A 15,046-nucleotide genomic window follows, 5' to 3' on the forward strand; every position below is an offset into this window, starting at 1 on the left:
ATACCCAAAGGCCTAGGTTTATCCAATGGGATATATACCTTTAAAAACAACAACATTTCAACAGGAGTTAATGTGACCCCATTATTGCCATATTGTCAAGCCTCTCTTTCTGGGAGATAAAGTGTCCATCCAAGGAAGAACTGAGGAGTTTCCACTCATTTATCTAACACCATGACAGTGCAGTTAGCATGCTGGACTAGGACTTGGGAGGCCAGAGTTCAAATGCCCACTCAGCCATGGTCACCTTGAGAAATATGCAGGAAAATGGAAGCTTATTTTGCAGGGGAAGTAAACTTTTGAGAAATTGGAGGACACATTTCAACACCAGTTAAAACATGGAAATACAATCTGCAGCCACAATGAAATCCTTGATCTAGTAGCCTCCAGAGCTTGGTTCTCACAGCCTCCCAAAATGTTCCAAAACTTGCTTAATGGCTGTGTTTTGAGGCAAGCACCTGCTGTAGCCTCTGTGAGAATATCCTGTGCAATGCCATAACTGCTGCTATTTTAACATGGTCACAGATGTTCTTCCACTTCCTCAGGCTGTCAGCATCTCTGTCCTGCTCCACCTTCATCTTCCTTCCTATTACATAGGCCCTGCTGAGCATAAACTGACATAAATCTGTGTCCGCTGGACATGAACAAGTGTTGACATTCTAACTCTGAGCCTGAAGCATAAGATAGATTTGCATCATACGTCCTCAGTAAATATTATTTTGTATTTTGGTAATCTTATAGAGTAATGTCCTACTGCAAATCTGTCTGTCCATCTCCTTCTTCTGAATGGTTTTATTAGGACACAGAAGTAATGTCTGAAAAGGCAAACAAGATCTCCCACCAATTACTTAGCAGTAGGGATGGTGGATAATTTCACTTGAAGTGGACAAGGGAGCAGAATTTTCTGCAGTTTGCATGATTGTTTGTGGTCAGGAATGGAAATCAGGCAAGTATGTCTTGGGCACATGTTTAGTCCACAAATGATACATAATTAAGTTTGTTTTCCCACAACCCCATTTTTCTGATACTTCCTTTGTGTTGAAATGAATGGTGTGTGATTACATAATGAATTGTGTCATTAATTGCATTAAATTCAACCCTAGCAGACGGTGAGATGAATAACAGTTCCTGGCAGAAGACGGATTGCAGCAGAATGGAAACCATGCCGAGTGCAACAAATACAGAATGGAAACCCCTGCCTTCTTACACCTCTACTTCAGACAGTGGGTGCTTGCAGACTATTTTCTGCTGGGATTCAATCACATGCCATCCAGGCTGAAAAATTAAAGCCCCTATTTTGGGGGGTTGTTTTTGCGGTAAGAAGAATGATGAGGAAATGCACTGGAAAGGGTATGACAATTATTGCTCAATCCTTACCTCCCCACAAACAAATCATTATGTTGTCTAATCTCATTGCAAACAAATCAGGATGAAAGCTCATTAAACAGGACCAGGGTCTGTCACAAGCACCCTTTCCTTAGGAGTGACAAAGGAGAGGGCAAGCAAACCTATTTTTTCCACTTGATGGAGACACCAGTGTCTCTGCACCATCAACAACTGAACTCCCACCTAAATCCTATCTGCAGGACCAGCAACCAGCACACCTACCGGTACTTCTAAGGAACGTTGCAAAGTCTGGTGTCCTTTAATAAGCTTAGAAACACAACAGTGCAGGGCTCGGGTAGGCAGGAACAGATTTACCAAAGGTTTTTTTATAAATAATTTTTATTAGTTTTCATTTACAACAATCCATTATAACAATGCCAAATTATAATACAATTACTAATACCAATCATTCAGATGCCAAATTATATAATTTAGGTGGCCCCTGCATGCTAGTTTGATGGTTTACTTTATTTCTGCGTTCCAAATCTTATTAATTTCAATTACACTCAAGTCAAAATAACAATCCCTTGTACAACAACTGCAATTTTAACAACTTCCACTCATATTGACACATTAAATGATTTATAAAACTACAGGTGAAGCATTAAAACGATATCCTTGTTCTTCCTGTGTGTGGCAATTATTCTGTCCGTGGTGTTTCTTTCTGTCCTTGTAAAACATTGTCTATCTTTTCCCGGTTGTTGCTGCTCTCCATCATGCCTTGGGCAGAGCTAATACCCCATTGTTGTTTCAGAAGTTCTCCATTGCTCCGCCCTGTGCTTCATTGTTTTGCAACTTTAGCAGCAGCTGCAAAAGTCACACCAGGTTTACCAAAGTTTAAGAGCAAATCAAGTACTCGTGTGATGATGCAAGGAATCACTCAGCTGCAGACTTCTGTCCTCATTCCCATCTTCACCTGGTGTACATCTTTTTGGCCAAGCTTGTTAAGGCACTGGATACACCCACTTTTTATTTATTTACTAGCTGGCCCTGCCACGCATTGCTGTGGCTCAGTCTGTTAAATGGAGCCTCAGAGTCCCCCTTCAGACTCCCCTCACCTTCAGAGTCCCCCTGTTTTATGCTTGTTATGTTTACACAGGCACATCCCTGTGAGTCCCCTCACCCTGTCCCGACCCATAACCTATCCCGCCCCCTCCTCTCCCCACCCCCAGCTCATCCCTGTGATTGGGCCCACCCTGTCCCGACCCATGACCTATCCCGCCCCTCCCCTTTCCCCACCCAGGCAAGCCCCATCTCCACTTGGCCTAGTCTGGAAAGCGGCCTAGTCTGCAAAGCCAAGCCGAGATACTGTGGAGAGGAAAGCTTTCCTAGGTGCAGTACCAGTGTAGCCGTCACTAGAGGGCACTGTTTTGCAATATCTCCTGAGCTTTCAGCATGCACTTTCGTATGATTTGTGTGTTCTGAAACACAGGGTTTGGGGGGTTTTATCTGGCTTGGTGACACATCCAGGGCCGCCCCTACGGCAAGGTTGGGGGGCGCAGGGGCGCAAGGGGCGCGTCGCACTGCGGCGCCCATGGCAGCCACACTGTGCCCTCCAGACAGCCGCACTGGGAAACAGGGGGGGGCACCAGAGGGATCTTCGCACCATGGCGCCAGATATGCTTAAGACGGCTGGAGACATCTGTCTTTGAAAACGGTATCGGGTCACTGGGGTAGTCACATTTGACTTTGTGTCCAAATTTCAATGCTATCGGTCAAGCGGTTTTGTTGAACATTGGAGACGAAGGAACATACTGTACCCAGTTTACATTTTTTTATATATATAGATAAAATAATGCTTATTCCACCTTTCAGTACTACATGGGGGTTGAATGCCAGCTCATAGTCCCACATTATATTGTTGTTGTTGTTGTTAAAAATAAAACAGGCTGCTAAAAGACATAGTAGCACAGGAATAAATAGACTTATGTGGAAGATAGGTGATTGTATCTCACATCTATTAAAAAGCTGTCGTGAAGAAAGGAACCCATACTGAATCAGGACTGTGGTTTGTTTTCTCCTAAGAACAGAATAAGAGCTCACTGGATCAGGCCAGTGGCTCATGTAGTCCAGCATGGCTAACAAGATACTTCTGGGGAACCTATCAAGAAGGACCTGAATGCAACAGGTCTCATATCTGTAATTCCCAGGAACTCGTATTCAGAAGCATACAGCTTTCAACCAGGGAGCCACAGCATAGCCATCCTTGCTAGCAGTCACTGACAGCCTTCTCCTTCGTGAATTTGTCCAATCCTCTTTTAAAGCCATTCAAGTTGGTTGCCATAACTGCCTCCTTTGGGAGTAAATTCTGTAGTTTAACGACGAGTTGTGTGTAGAAGTACTTTGTGTGCATTCCCCCCCCCCCCGGGAATCCTCCTGCATTCTGCTTCCCTGGATGCCCCAGGTTCTAGGATTATGAGAGGGAAAGTGTGTTTGTAAAAAGCCTCAAATATTGCAACCTGGAGCAAATCACAGCAGGTAACATCAATTTACATCAGGAAAATGATGTGAGAGGGGAAAGGTTAAACCGCTCCTATCCCATTACTGCAGTCCTGATTCCAATCTCTCTGTCTCTCCACCCCCCTGAACTGTTCAGTGCCGGATCTCCAAATCTTGCTATTGGGGACAAAAATCTACACTTCTACTCAATTCTCCCAGACTTCTATGTTCTGGAGAGGGTCTCTCATGTTCAAGGGCCACCCCAGACCAGGAAGCAACAAGTTGCAAATGAGGCATCTGGCCTTGAACAATTCTAAGGGCTGTCATTTGTTAAGGGAGTTGTTAAGAGACACCGCCCCCAGAGGGAGAGAATTCCAGCACTGTAAACAAACTACATTTCCCAGGATCCTTGGGTGGAGGAGTGGTGGGATACTGCTTCAAATATATAGGTAGTGTGAATGAGACCTAGATGTTGCCACAGAATTCTGACTGTTGGGATAAATGCAGAAGACCAGCTGGAAGGGAGGATGGAATGGAGTTTCCTGAGCAGCAGCAGGCCCGTCCAACTCGTGAAACTTGTTTTTGTATTTAAACATGACGTGGCTCCTCTTGAATTGCCGGGGGGGGGGGAGAGGAGGAAACCCACCCATCCTTTTCTCTGTGGATTTATTTACTTTCCATGAGGTTAATGAGCTTCCTGACAGCAGGCCAGATCCTCTTGTATATTATTCCGATAAGCTAATATTTATTTCCCATTTTTCGGCAGAGCAAATATCATTCTGGCCTTGTTTATGCAGAGCATTCCAAACGGGAGGATTTTCACTCCTGTAGGGTCTTGTGCCATTACTGAACAAGCTCCTTGGATAAAGGCTGGTGGGATTTATGTATTTATTCCCATAAAATGCATGCACCACTTGATTGTTAAACTAAAAACTAACAAACAAACTAACTAACTAACTAACTAAGCGGTTTATGAAAGATAAATAAGGAAAATCAAGGAAAACAATTACAGCCATGTTTTAAAACATACAAAAGTTAAAATACTAAAACAGATTAAAATCACCTCAAGTTTCTAAGCATCTGGGTAGGCTTGCCTAAATGGGAATGTTTTTAGCAGGCACAGAAAAGAGTACAGTGAAGGTGCCTGGCTAATATCAATAGGCTGATATCAATAGGCAAGGAGTTCCAAAGTTCCACACTAAATTATCGAGTTCTTACAAATGGGTATTAGTGCCAATTTCACTGATCAAAGTGGTCGAATGGGTCTATGAGGAGTGCTATTCCTAGCCAGTGTTTTGGAACTCCCTAAATGGTGTTTTCATACATTACATTTTTCGGTAAACACATAAAAGTCATGTACCATAGACCAGCCTTTTCCAACCTTGTGCCCTCCATGCAGGTAAGGACTTTTGGGAGTGGAGTCCAAAATATCTGTAGTATTTAAAATGCCAAATAGACTAACGGCACAATAGTCACACAATTATCATTAAACTGTAATTGTTTTATATATGTTTTTACTATATTGTAATTTTCTTTGGGAGTGCCTCATGGGAAGCGATTCATAAATGAGTATCATCATCGTCATTATGCATTTTGCAGCCATGTATGAAAATGTACTGAACTCGGATTCTGTCCCCATTGTCTGCTACTGTCGTAAAATAAAATAAAACAAAGCCTAGATGCAACTCAAGTTCAAAGAGAGGATTGTGAAGTCTTTCAATGCTGCGCAGAAATGTCCCAGGGGGCAAGAGCTTTAAATAATGACTCAAAAGAGCTGGCAGCTTTATGAAGTTATAGTGAGCAAAGGGATGAAAAAGTCCTTTGTATGCTCCCTTCCACAATAGCATGTACCGCAGAGAGCACAAAGCTCAAAGCTTACAAAACGGGGGAATGCGGGGGCTGGCTGAACTCCACATAGGACCATGCAATTGAGTACCATTGACCTTCATTAGGAGTGATCCCCGATCTTCTAAAGCAGGTGTGGGGAACCTTTTGCTGGAAACTACGGGAGGAAATTGTGCTCTTCTGCTCCCTGGTTTCTTACAGGCATCTGGCTGGCTGGCCCTTGTGAGAACAGGATGCTATCCAATGTCCTGATCCAGCAAGCAATTCTCCCACCAGCCCCATCAACCATGGCCAATCCGGAAGGCCAAAGATCTCCCACACCTGTTCTAAGGTGTTTTGCTTAGGTGCTCCCTCAACTCAAAGCTCAGAGGTATGTTAGTGTGACGACCAGGTGTCTTCCTTTACAGAGGGCAGCCTGCTGGAGTCTCAAGGGCACCTTCCTTCCCCTGACGAAACAGATGCCTCCAACACCCATATGGCAGTGCGAGAAGCGCACCCCAAAGGGAGCCTATGGAACGAAGGAGGACTGCCAGAGGGTTGGCCCTTTAAGGCTCTGAAGTCCTCTCAAGGGAATGGAGAAGGTATAAAGGCATAAAATGGCTCGGCCTGCTCCCAACCTTGGTACAAGCAAGTTGCTCACTCGGAGCAGTCTGTGGTCCTTACTGCTTCCCCTTTGGGTTGTGGTACCAGAACATGACTTTGCCCGTGAGGGAATATCGCCTGCAGGTTGAAATGGGCTCCCAACCTCTGGTATACGGGGTAGAAGTTCTGCAGGTGCAGAAGTCTGAAAAGCTGCCTCTTCACAGTTCTGTTGCACTCAGGCTCTGCGACTACATTGTGCAATGTCCCAGCCTCCAGGTTCCATCTGTTCCTTGGCCTAAAACAGTGGCTTCCAAGCTCCGCATTCCACTCCACACCAATTGCAACACACTGTGCTGCATGCTATACAGTGGTACCTGTGGTTATGAACTTAATTCGTTCCGGAGGTCCATTCTTAAGCTGAAACTGTTCTTATCCTGAGATGTGCTTTCGCTAATGGTGCCTCTGGCGTGCGACTTCTGCTCGCATCCTGGGGCAAAGTTCGCAACCAGGAGCAACTACTTCCGGGTTAGTGGAGCTCGTTATCCCGAAGCGTGGGTAACCAGAAGCGTTCATAACCAGAGGTACCACTGTATATGAAATTCAAAGTTTAATGTGTTGAACTTGAATGAGAAATAAAAATAGAATTAAAAATCAATATAAATATAGATATGAAAAATACAATAAAAATCCATGTGGTTATTTAATGTGATGGATGTTATTCACACACATGCTACAGGCCATCTGAATGAAGCTCATAGACCATTGGTCATCCGCGAACCATAGTTGGGGAACCCTTGGTCTAGGAAAAGCCTGCTGCAAGTCTCTCTTAAGAGCCCTACCAGGAAACACTTTGATAAGCTACTGGCGCTTGTGTGGAGCCTGAATCCCACCATCAAGGTCCAGAAGACAACACAACTGTTAAAAGATTCAGATGCTCTGGACTCATTTGTATCCGGTCACCCTGACTTGATACAAATCACCCTGATACAGGATTGGGCAAACTCGGCCCTCCAGATGTTTTGAGACTACAATTCCCATCATCCCTGACCACTGGTCCTGTTAGCTAGGGATGATGGGAGTTGTAGTCCCAAAACATCTGCAGGGCCAAGTTTGCCTATGCCTGCCCTGACATGATACAAATCGGCTTACTTAGGACACTCTTAGCCAAAGAAAGTTGTAAGGTTCTTTGTCAGGTTCCACAAATAAATTCCTAGTTACAGGTGGGTAGCCGTGTTGGTCTGAGTCGAAGCAAAATAAAAAAATTCCTTCAGTAGCACCTTAAAGACCAACTAAGTTTATATTTTGGTATGAGCTTTCGTGTGCATGCACACTTCTTCAGATACACTAGAAACAGAAGTGTCAGACCCTATATATATACAGAGGGTGGGGGGGTGGGAATGGGAGATGGGCTGATGGGAGTGGTAAACCTGTAGATGGATGTTAATGGCTGCTGATGGCTGCAATTAGTCCTGGGCTGAGGTGCTAAAGAAAGCTTGATCATGCATAATGAGATAAGAATCTGATGTCTCTATTCATCCCAGGTGCTTCCATGGTTTTAAGCTTGGTAATGATTTCCAATTCAGCAACTTCCCTTTCCAGTCTGTTCCTGAAATTTCTCTGTAATAAAACAGCTGCTTTGAGATCTTGTATAGAATGTCCTGGGAGATTGAAGTGTTCTCCTACTGGTTTTTCAGTCTTATGGTTCCTGATGTCAGATTTATGTCCATTTATCCTTTGGCATAGGGTTTGGCCTGTTTGTCCAATATAGAGAGCTGAAGGGCACTGTTGCCCTTCATCTTCTAACATTGTGTATGCCATCAAATCAGCCAGTCACTTGTCGCTGGGGAAACAAGCAGACTCTCTCTGCAGACAACAATGAAGGCCCGGGCAAGGGGGTGGGGCGGGGCGGGAGCTAGCTCCCTTATCTCCCTCCCCGATCTCTTGCAATCAGCTGCTGAGCGGGTCCTTTCAACACTCTCTTTCCCTCTTGTTATAGCCTTTACCTCTTTCTATATATAAAAAAGCACTATCTGCAGTTCACCCCTGGGCAATTCGGCTCCAGGGACCACAAATTCACTCCATAAGACGCACAGACATTTCCTCTTACTTTTTAGGAGGAAAAAAGTGTGTATTATGGAGCGAAAAATACGGTTTTTTTATCTACTTGCACTGCGTGCTTTCGAAATGCTAGGTTGGCAGGAGCAGGGACCGAGCAATGGGAGCTCACCCCATTGCAGGAAATTGAACCACTGACCTTCTGATCGGCAAGCCCTAGGCTCTGTGGTTTAACCCACAGCGCCACCCGCATCCCAAGATAATATAAAGGAACTAGTACCGGTAATTCTATTATCTTCCAAAAACCTATTAAAGGCTTATATAGAACAATGACAGGATTGTGTTTAATTATGGGGATTTGCACACAGAAGAGGCTTAATTACTGTGGTTAATGTTGTTATATTATTAAGAATCCAGTACTAGACTGCTATTGTTATATGACACACCGATACAAGGCAATGGGAAGCACCGGATACATCTTCACTAGTTTTCAGAGAGTGGAGTGCTCCCAGGAGACATCAAACATGCACAGTATAGGCATGTTTCCTGCTTTTAAAATACATTTTCTTTAACAGTAAAATAGTATCTACTCCCATCCCAGGAGGGATACCAAGGCAACCAGTTGGGTTAATGTGTGAGCACAGGGGGAACCAGCCTGCTCTCCTCCAGATGTTGGACTTCAACTCTCACAAGGCCCCACTAGCATGGCCAATGGTCAGGGGTGATGGGAGCTGAACTCCAAAAACATCGGAAGATATTCATGGCACATTAATACAGGCTTAAGCCTGTGCTGATCCTCCACTTTCCCCAAAACTGACTCTGGTGAAGACCCTCAGGCTTAGGGTTCTAGGCCTCCTTATCTTCCCAATGCCAACCCAGAAAACCCCCTGAAGCAGGGGCTCTATCTTGTAAGTAAGAATGAGGTATTCATTCAGGCAAATAACACTCCAAGCTCTGCGGCAGGCACAAGGTTCATGGTTCAGGAATTCAAGAGCAGGGCAAGAAACTGAGAACTGGATGAAAGCAACAAAACTGTCCCAACAAGTTTCCACACCTCCACCGCCAAGCTTTTAAAGCCAAGGTTTGGCATACTCACTTGCAAGGCTTGCTTACTTTACAAGAATGCAGATGTGCCACTCCTGCAGGGTAGGTGGGCCTGCTCCCACCTGCAGAGGCGGTGTCTGGTTCTAAGTGACAAGACTGCTCCATCCTCTTCGGGCTCCTGCTCAGCTGTTGCTGCCTCTGGTTCAACTATCCCTGTTGCTTCTCCAAGCCCTCCAAAGTCTCTGCTGAGACTCTCCACTCTGAAGGAAAGTCAGGGGGCAGAACTGGCATCTCTGTTCCTTCTTCCCAGCTGACAGAAGATGGTGTGGAAAGGGGAGATCCTCACCCCTTCCAACTCAAGTTCCCGCCTTTCAGGTCCCGCCTTTGTTTCTTCCTCTTCCTCCTCCTGCACCAGAGCCTGACTTATCCTGACAGCAGTGTGGGGCTCAGGACACTCTTTATCCAGCCCTTGGGACTCTCCCTTTCACTGGTCCTTCATCACGAACATGTCATCCTCATATGCCCTTAACTATGACAAGGCCACTTGCTTGCGTGCCTGCCTGCATCATTCTCTGACTTCTGTACAAAGGGAAGATTCACATCCATTATCCCACCTACCTTTTGGCTCTGGCCTTGTCCACCACAGGCACACAGTCCTCTAAAAAGGTTACCCAATGCAGTTCTCAGGCTGCAAAATGTTCTCCACCCTTGCTCTCCGAGGGCCTTCTGGCAGTTCCCTCACTGCGAAAAGTGAGGTTACAGGGAACCAGGCAGAGGGCCTTCTCGGTAGTGGCGCCCGCTCTGTGGAACGCCCTCCCATCAGATGTCAAGGAAATAAACAACTGTCTGACTTTTAGAAGACATCTGAAGGCAGCCCTGTTTAGGGAAGTTTTTAATGATTGATGTTTTATCATGTTTTTAATATCCTGTTGGGATGTTGTTGTTGTTGTTGTTGTTGTTATCCATGTATATGGGACCATGTCACAAGTTTCATTATGCCAAGATTAGCCATTGAGTTGCCCTCCAGATGCAGTTGGACTCCAGGTCCCATCATCCCCAGGCAACATAGCCAATAGTCAGGGGTAATGGTACGTGTAGTTCAACAGCATCTGGAGGGCGCCACGTTGACTATGTTTCCATGGTGTTCATGCTGGTGTTGGGTAGACATTCCCAAGCCAGGGCAGGCGGAGAATTAGCTTGATGGTTAAACATTTTAAAGAGGCCTACATCCTTAGGTTACAAAAATATTTTAGCATTTTAGAACTTTGCCTGCTAACGTTCGGGAAGCGTAACCGTTACAATGGATAGCTAAGAAAGAGCTCCTATGCAGACTATTATGGGCTGCTTTCAAATAATGAGCTGCATAAGTCAAAGGCAGAAAGTGGCAATGGGTTCCTTCAAAGCAGGCAAACAGAAAAAAGTGTCCTGCAACCTATTTGTCTTTAGTTGTTGACTCAAGCACATATTAGATATTATAGTGCCACCTGCTGTTTTACTGCACAATATTGCTACAAATTAAAAGCAGTCCTTGAATTTTTTACTGCTCAGGTGGGGAATATCCTTTCTTTGGATTCGTTGCTAGCAGAGCAAAATGCAGCCCCTGGTGCGACTGGATTTATGCTTTCTGAACACAGAATTTGCAGTGTTTGTGGCACAGGCGATGAACAGTGCTGTCCTGAGCACTGCATTAGGTGGAGCTTAAGCTCAGAAAAACAGCTTTTCAGGATCAGACCAAGGGTCCATTATTATCTGAGGTTGTATCCAGCTAAGTTCTACTCAGGGTAGACCATTGCAATTGATGGACATGGCTAACTTGGGTTGATTAATTTCAATGGGTCTATTCTGAGTAGAATTTAGTTGCCTTTAGCCCTCTAACTGTGACCAACAGAATGCCTTCAGAAGCTCCCAAGGCGGCAGTGGTGCAGCTGGTAATCTGAGACTGGGCACTTGTAGGGTTAACCTGTGTCCTCTTTTTCCAGGACACGCCCTCTTTTCAGGGGTAAAATCTCTGTATGGTTAGATCCCCCCCCCCCCCCGAAAATGTCTCTGGCTATACTTTCTGGATGAGACATAGCTATAACTAGCGGTTGAAGGCTTGCTTTCCTCTTGTCTTCTCCTGTCCTCCTCAACAATATATCACAGCTTCTGTAGCCTACATATAGTAGGGGTATTTAAAATGAGAGTCGTCATAATGTCCTTTTTTTTTGCTCTTCAAAATATGGCGACCCTAAAAGGGTCCTATGGGGCAGAAGGGGGCTGGCTTCTTTAGATTGTCCTGTGTGCAGTCATACCTCGGGTTAAGTACACTTCAGGCTGAGTACTTTCAGGTTAAGTACTCAGTGGACCCGGAAGTGTTTACTTCTAGGTTCCGCCCCGCGTGCATGCGCAGAAGCGATCTGCGGGCTTCACGCATGCGCAGAAGCACTCTATCGGCGCTTCGTGCATGCGCGCTATTGCTGCTCGGGTTAAATACTTTTTGGGGTGCGAATGGCACCCCGGAACCAATTAAGTACTTAACCCGAGGTACCACTGTAAATGTTAATTTATTTCATCTACAATACTGTCTTATTTATTTTATAGTACAGTACATTGATTATTGCCTTCATTTTATGGATCAATGGTCTCGTTAGACAGTAAAATTCGTGTTAAATTGCTGTTTTAGGGGGTGGTTTTCATCGTCTGGAACAGATTAATCCAGTTTCCATTACTTTCAATGGGAAAGTTCGCTCCAGGTTAAGTATGCTTCAGGTTAAGTATGGACTTCCGGAACCAATTAAGTACTTAACCTGAGGTACCACTGTATTACTTCAGTTGCCCAGACATCTGCCCTCAAATCCTGCTTGATGGCACCTTTATGCAAGCAAGGCATCAAGGTGATGGACTGCTTTTGCTGCTGTTGCCCTGAGCCTGTAAAACTCTCTCTGAACATGACTGTACAATTTAAAATAAACAAAGTGCCACACACCACCACACAGGCTTGGGACAGCATGAGAGACTCTTTGCAACAAAGATAGCGGGATAAAAAGGGATTCTTTACACTTCAGAAAAGAAGAGTCTTCTTCCTCCTCCTCCTCCTCCTTCTTCTTCTTCTTCTTCTTCTTCTTCTTCTTCTTCTTCTTCTTCTTCTTCTTCTTCTTCTTCTTCTTCTTCTTCTTCTTCTTCTTCTTCTTCTTCTTCTTCTTCTTCTCCTCCTCCTCCTCCTCCTCCTCCTCCTCCTCCTCCTCCTCCTCCTCCTCCTCCACGTTTTCTACAGATTCAATCGCAAATTCCAAAATTGTAAAATTAAATGCAGGAGGCTGTCAAAACATATTGCTAAATGGAGTGCTTACTCTCCTGGCTTGATTGCAAAAGAACTACTGTAAAAACCAATCACTTCTTTTCTTCAAATTAGCAATGGTGGTTGATGAATGAATTTCTCAAAATAAACCCAGCAGTTAAAAGTCTCTACTTTCACTATGGAAAATCCAGACCTTTTAGGAAGGGAAAACACAAACAATTCCATCTGTACTTCCAATTGCACAACCTAATTTACTGCAGACATTGTTCTGTTTACTGTAAATGGGCATGTTTCACTACAGAAAACAACATGTTGCAGTGAACAAGAAATTATCTGCATAGTCTGATCAGATTTAACCCAGAGGCTTGCTGCTCCCCAAATGTCCTGATTTAAAAGATAAAACTTTCTTCTGCTGGCTCTGTCAATTAAGATGCAAAAGAGCAGAGCTGGTAAGGGGACAGATCTGACAAGCAGATCTGAGCAGGGGGAAAGATCTAACCATTAAGGATGATATGCCTAAAACCTCACTATGTTCTTAATTGTGGGTTATAAATAACCTGAAAGAGGTTTTCAGTTAGGAAGGCACCACAGACTGTTCCCATGTTGGTCCAGCAATTTGGCTCTCATGACATCATGGCAGAACTGCTTTTGCTATTTAACAGGATTTCACTGATTTTGTAGGGTGCCTCGAGAGCTTTTATACTGGAAAGGTGGGTTGAAAATAGGGTTGCCATATTTGGAAAAATAAAAACCAGGAGACACGCTCCCCAAGTTGTTGAGCCTTTTTTAAAAACAAAAAGCGTTGTCTTTCAGAAATTGCCCTCAGATGTCAGTTCCTCCTTTGATATCCCAGTAATGTCCCGGAGAATCAAGATGCATGGCAACCCTACTGAAAATATATTTCTGTAAAGAACAAAATGAGTTCCACAAGCTACAAACTCTGTGTATAAAAGGAGAGGAAAAAAGGGATGGAGCCACCATTTTTATTACATGACACTGTTTTAAAGGTACCCTTGAAATTAAAGTGTGAATGTGACAAATATGTGTTTGCAAACATACATATCAGGGCCAGTCCAAGCTCTGAAAAGACACCCAGAAAAATGACACTCCCTTATGTCAATGGGCCCTGCTAGGCACACTGAGCAGCAGAACTCTGCTTGGGGAGAGCCGCCATTTGAATTCCCTACAATGACATGGAATTGTGCTCAGTTGTGAGGCATTCTGGGAAATTTAAATTGACTCCAAGCTGCTGAGAAAGGGAGAAGGGGAAGGCAGGTGCTAGCATTATAATCAGGAAAAGCAATGCAATATTCCCCACCTCTGAATGTACCTCGGAAGGGCAGCCAGGTGGGGACTGGTTGAGGGCAGACTGAGATTGGTGGGGCAGCACCCCATTCATCCTCATGGACCATCCTCCACCATCAGGCCCTTCTGCATATAAGACATGTGCTCTATGTCTGAAGTACAGCTTCTCCCCATATGGTTCTATAATACCATTTTGTCTTTAACCACCTATTCCTCGTCTCCAGACTTTGTTTAAACCAGTGTTTCTTAACATTCTGTAGGAGGGAAAATATGTTATGTAGGCAACAGACCAACAGATGATACCAACAGTGAGTGGGGAGGGGGAAAGAGAAGCAAATCTGGCTTTGATTTGTGGAATGCAGAAGGAAAGATGGAGCGCGGCTCCATCCCTGACCGAAGAGGTCAGGCCTCCAAAATGCTTTGGGAATGCAATTGTGATTAATCATTTGACAGCCATTGTTCAGAATCGGAGGTCAAAGAGGCCAAGGCCAAGCCGTCTACCCAAGTGAAACAAAAGCCAGCATGTGTCCGCACCCAAGTGCTGGAATTCAAGCGGGTCTGTCTCTTCGCGCAAAGGAGGAGGCCAGTCATAAATTTGATGTGCGCCTCCTGTTTTCACTCTGCCAGGTTAGAGAAACAGGGTGCTTTGATATTTGATCCTATAACCTTTCACCCAACATCTGGCCCTAATCTACATCTCTTTGGGAGAGAAGCATAGGCCTTGACAGAAAAGAGAGGGAAAGTGAGCTCTGGGATAGAGGTTGCAATCCACAGCAGGTTCTTCAATCATAGGCCGGGCCCAACGAGGCAGCTTAAGAACACAAGGAGAGCCCTGCTGGATCAAGTCAATGGCCCATCTAGTCCAACATCCTGTTCTCACAGTGGTCCACCAGATGCCCAGGTATACTAGCGTTATAGAACAGCCATTATTCTTGCCGTTCCCCTTGTGAATTCACCAGGGGAAGGGGAAGATGCTCACTATTATTGTTTGAAGTGGCACGTGAATATTTGTGTCCATCCTTTACTTTGCACCCTTCCCATCAAAGGCATCAAAAAACAAACAAACAAAAAGCTGCAAATTGGGGATGATGGAGGAGGAGGAGGAGAGAGTGAAGT

The sequence above is a fragment of the Zootoca vivipara genome, chromosome 11 (assembly GCF_965207765.1).
Source record: "Zootoca vivipara chromosome 11, rZooViv2.hap1.1, whole genome shotgun sequence".
In the NCBI taxonomy this organism is placed as follows: Eukaryota; Metazoa; Chordata; class Lepidosauria; order Squamata; family Lacertidae; genus Zootoca; species Zootoca vivipara.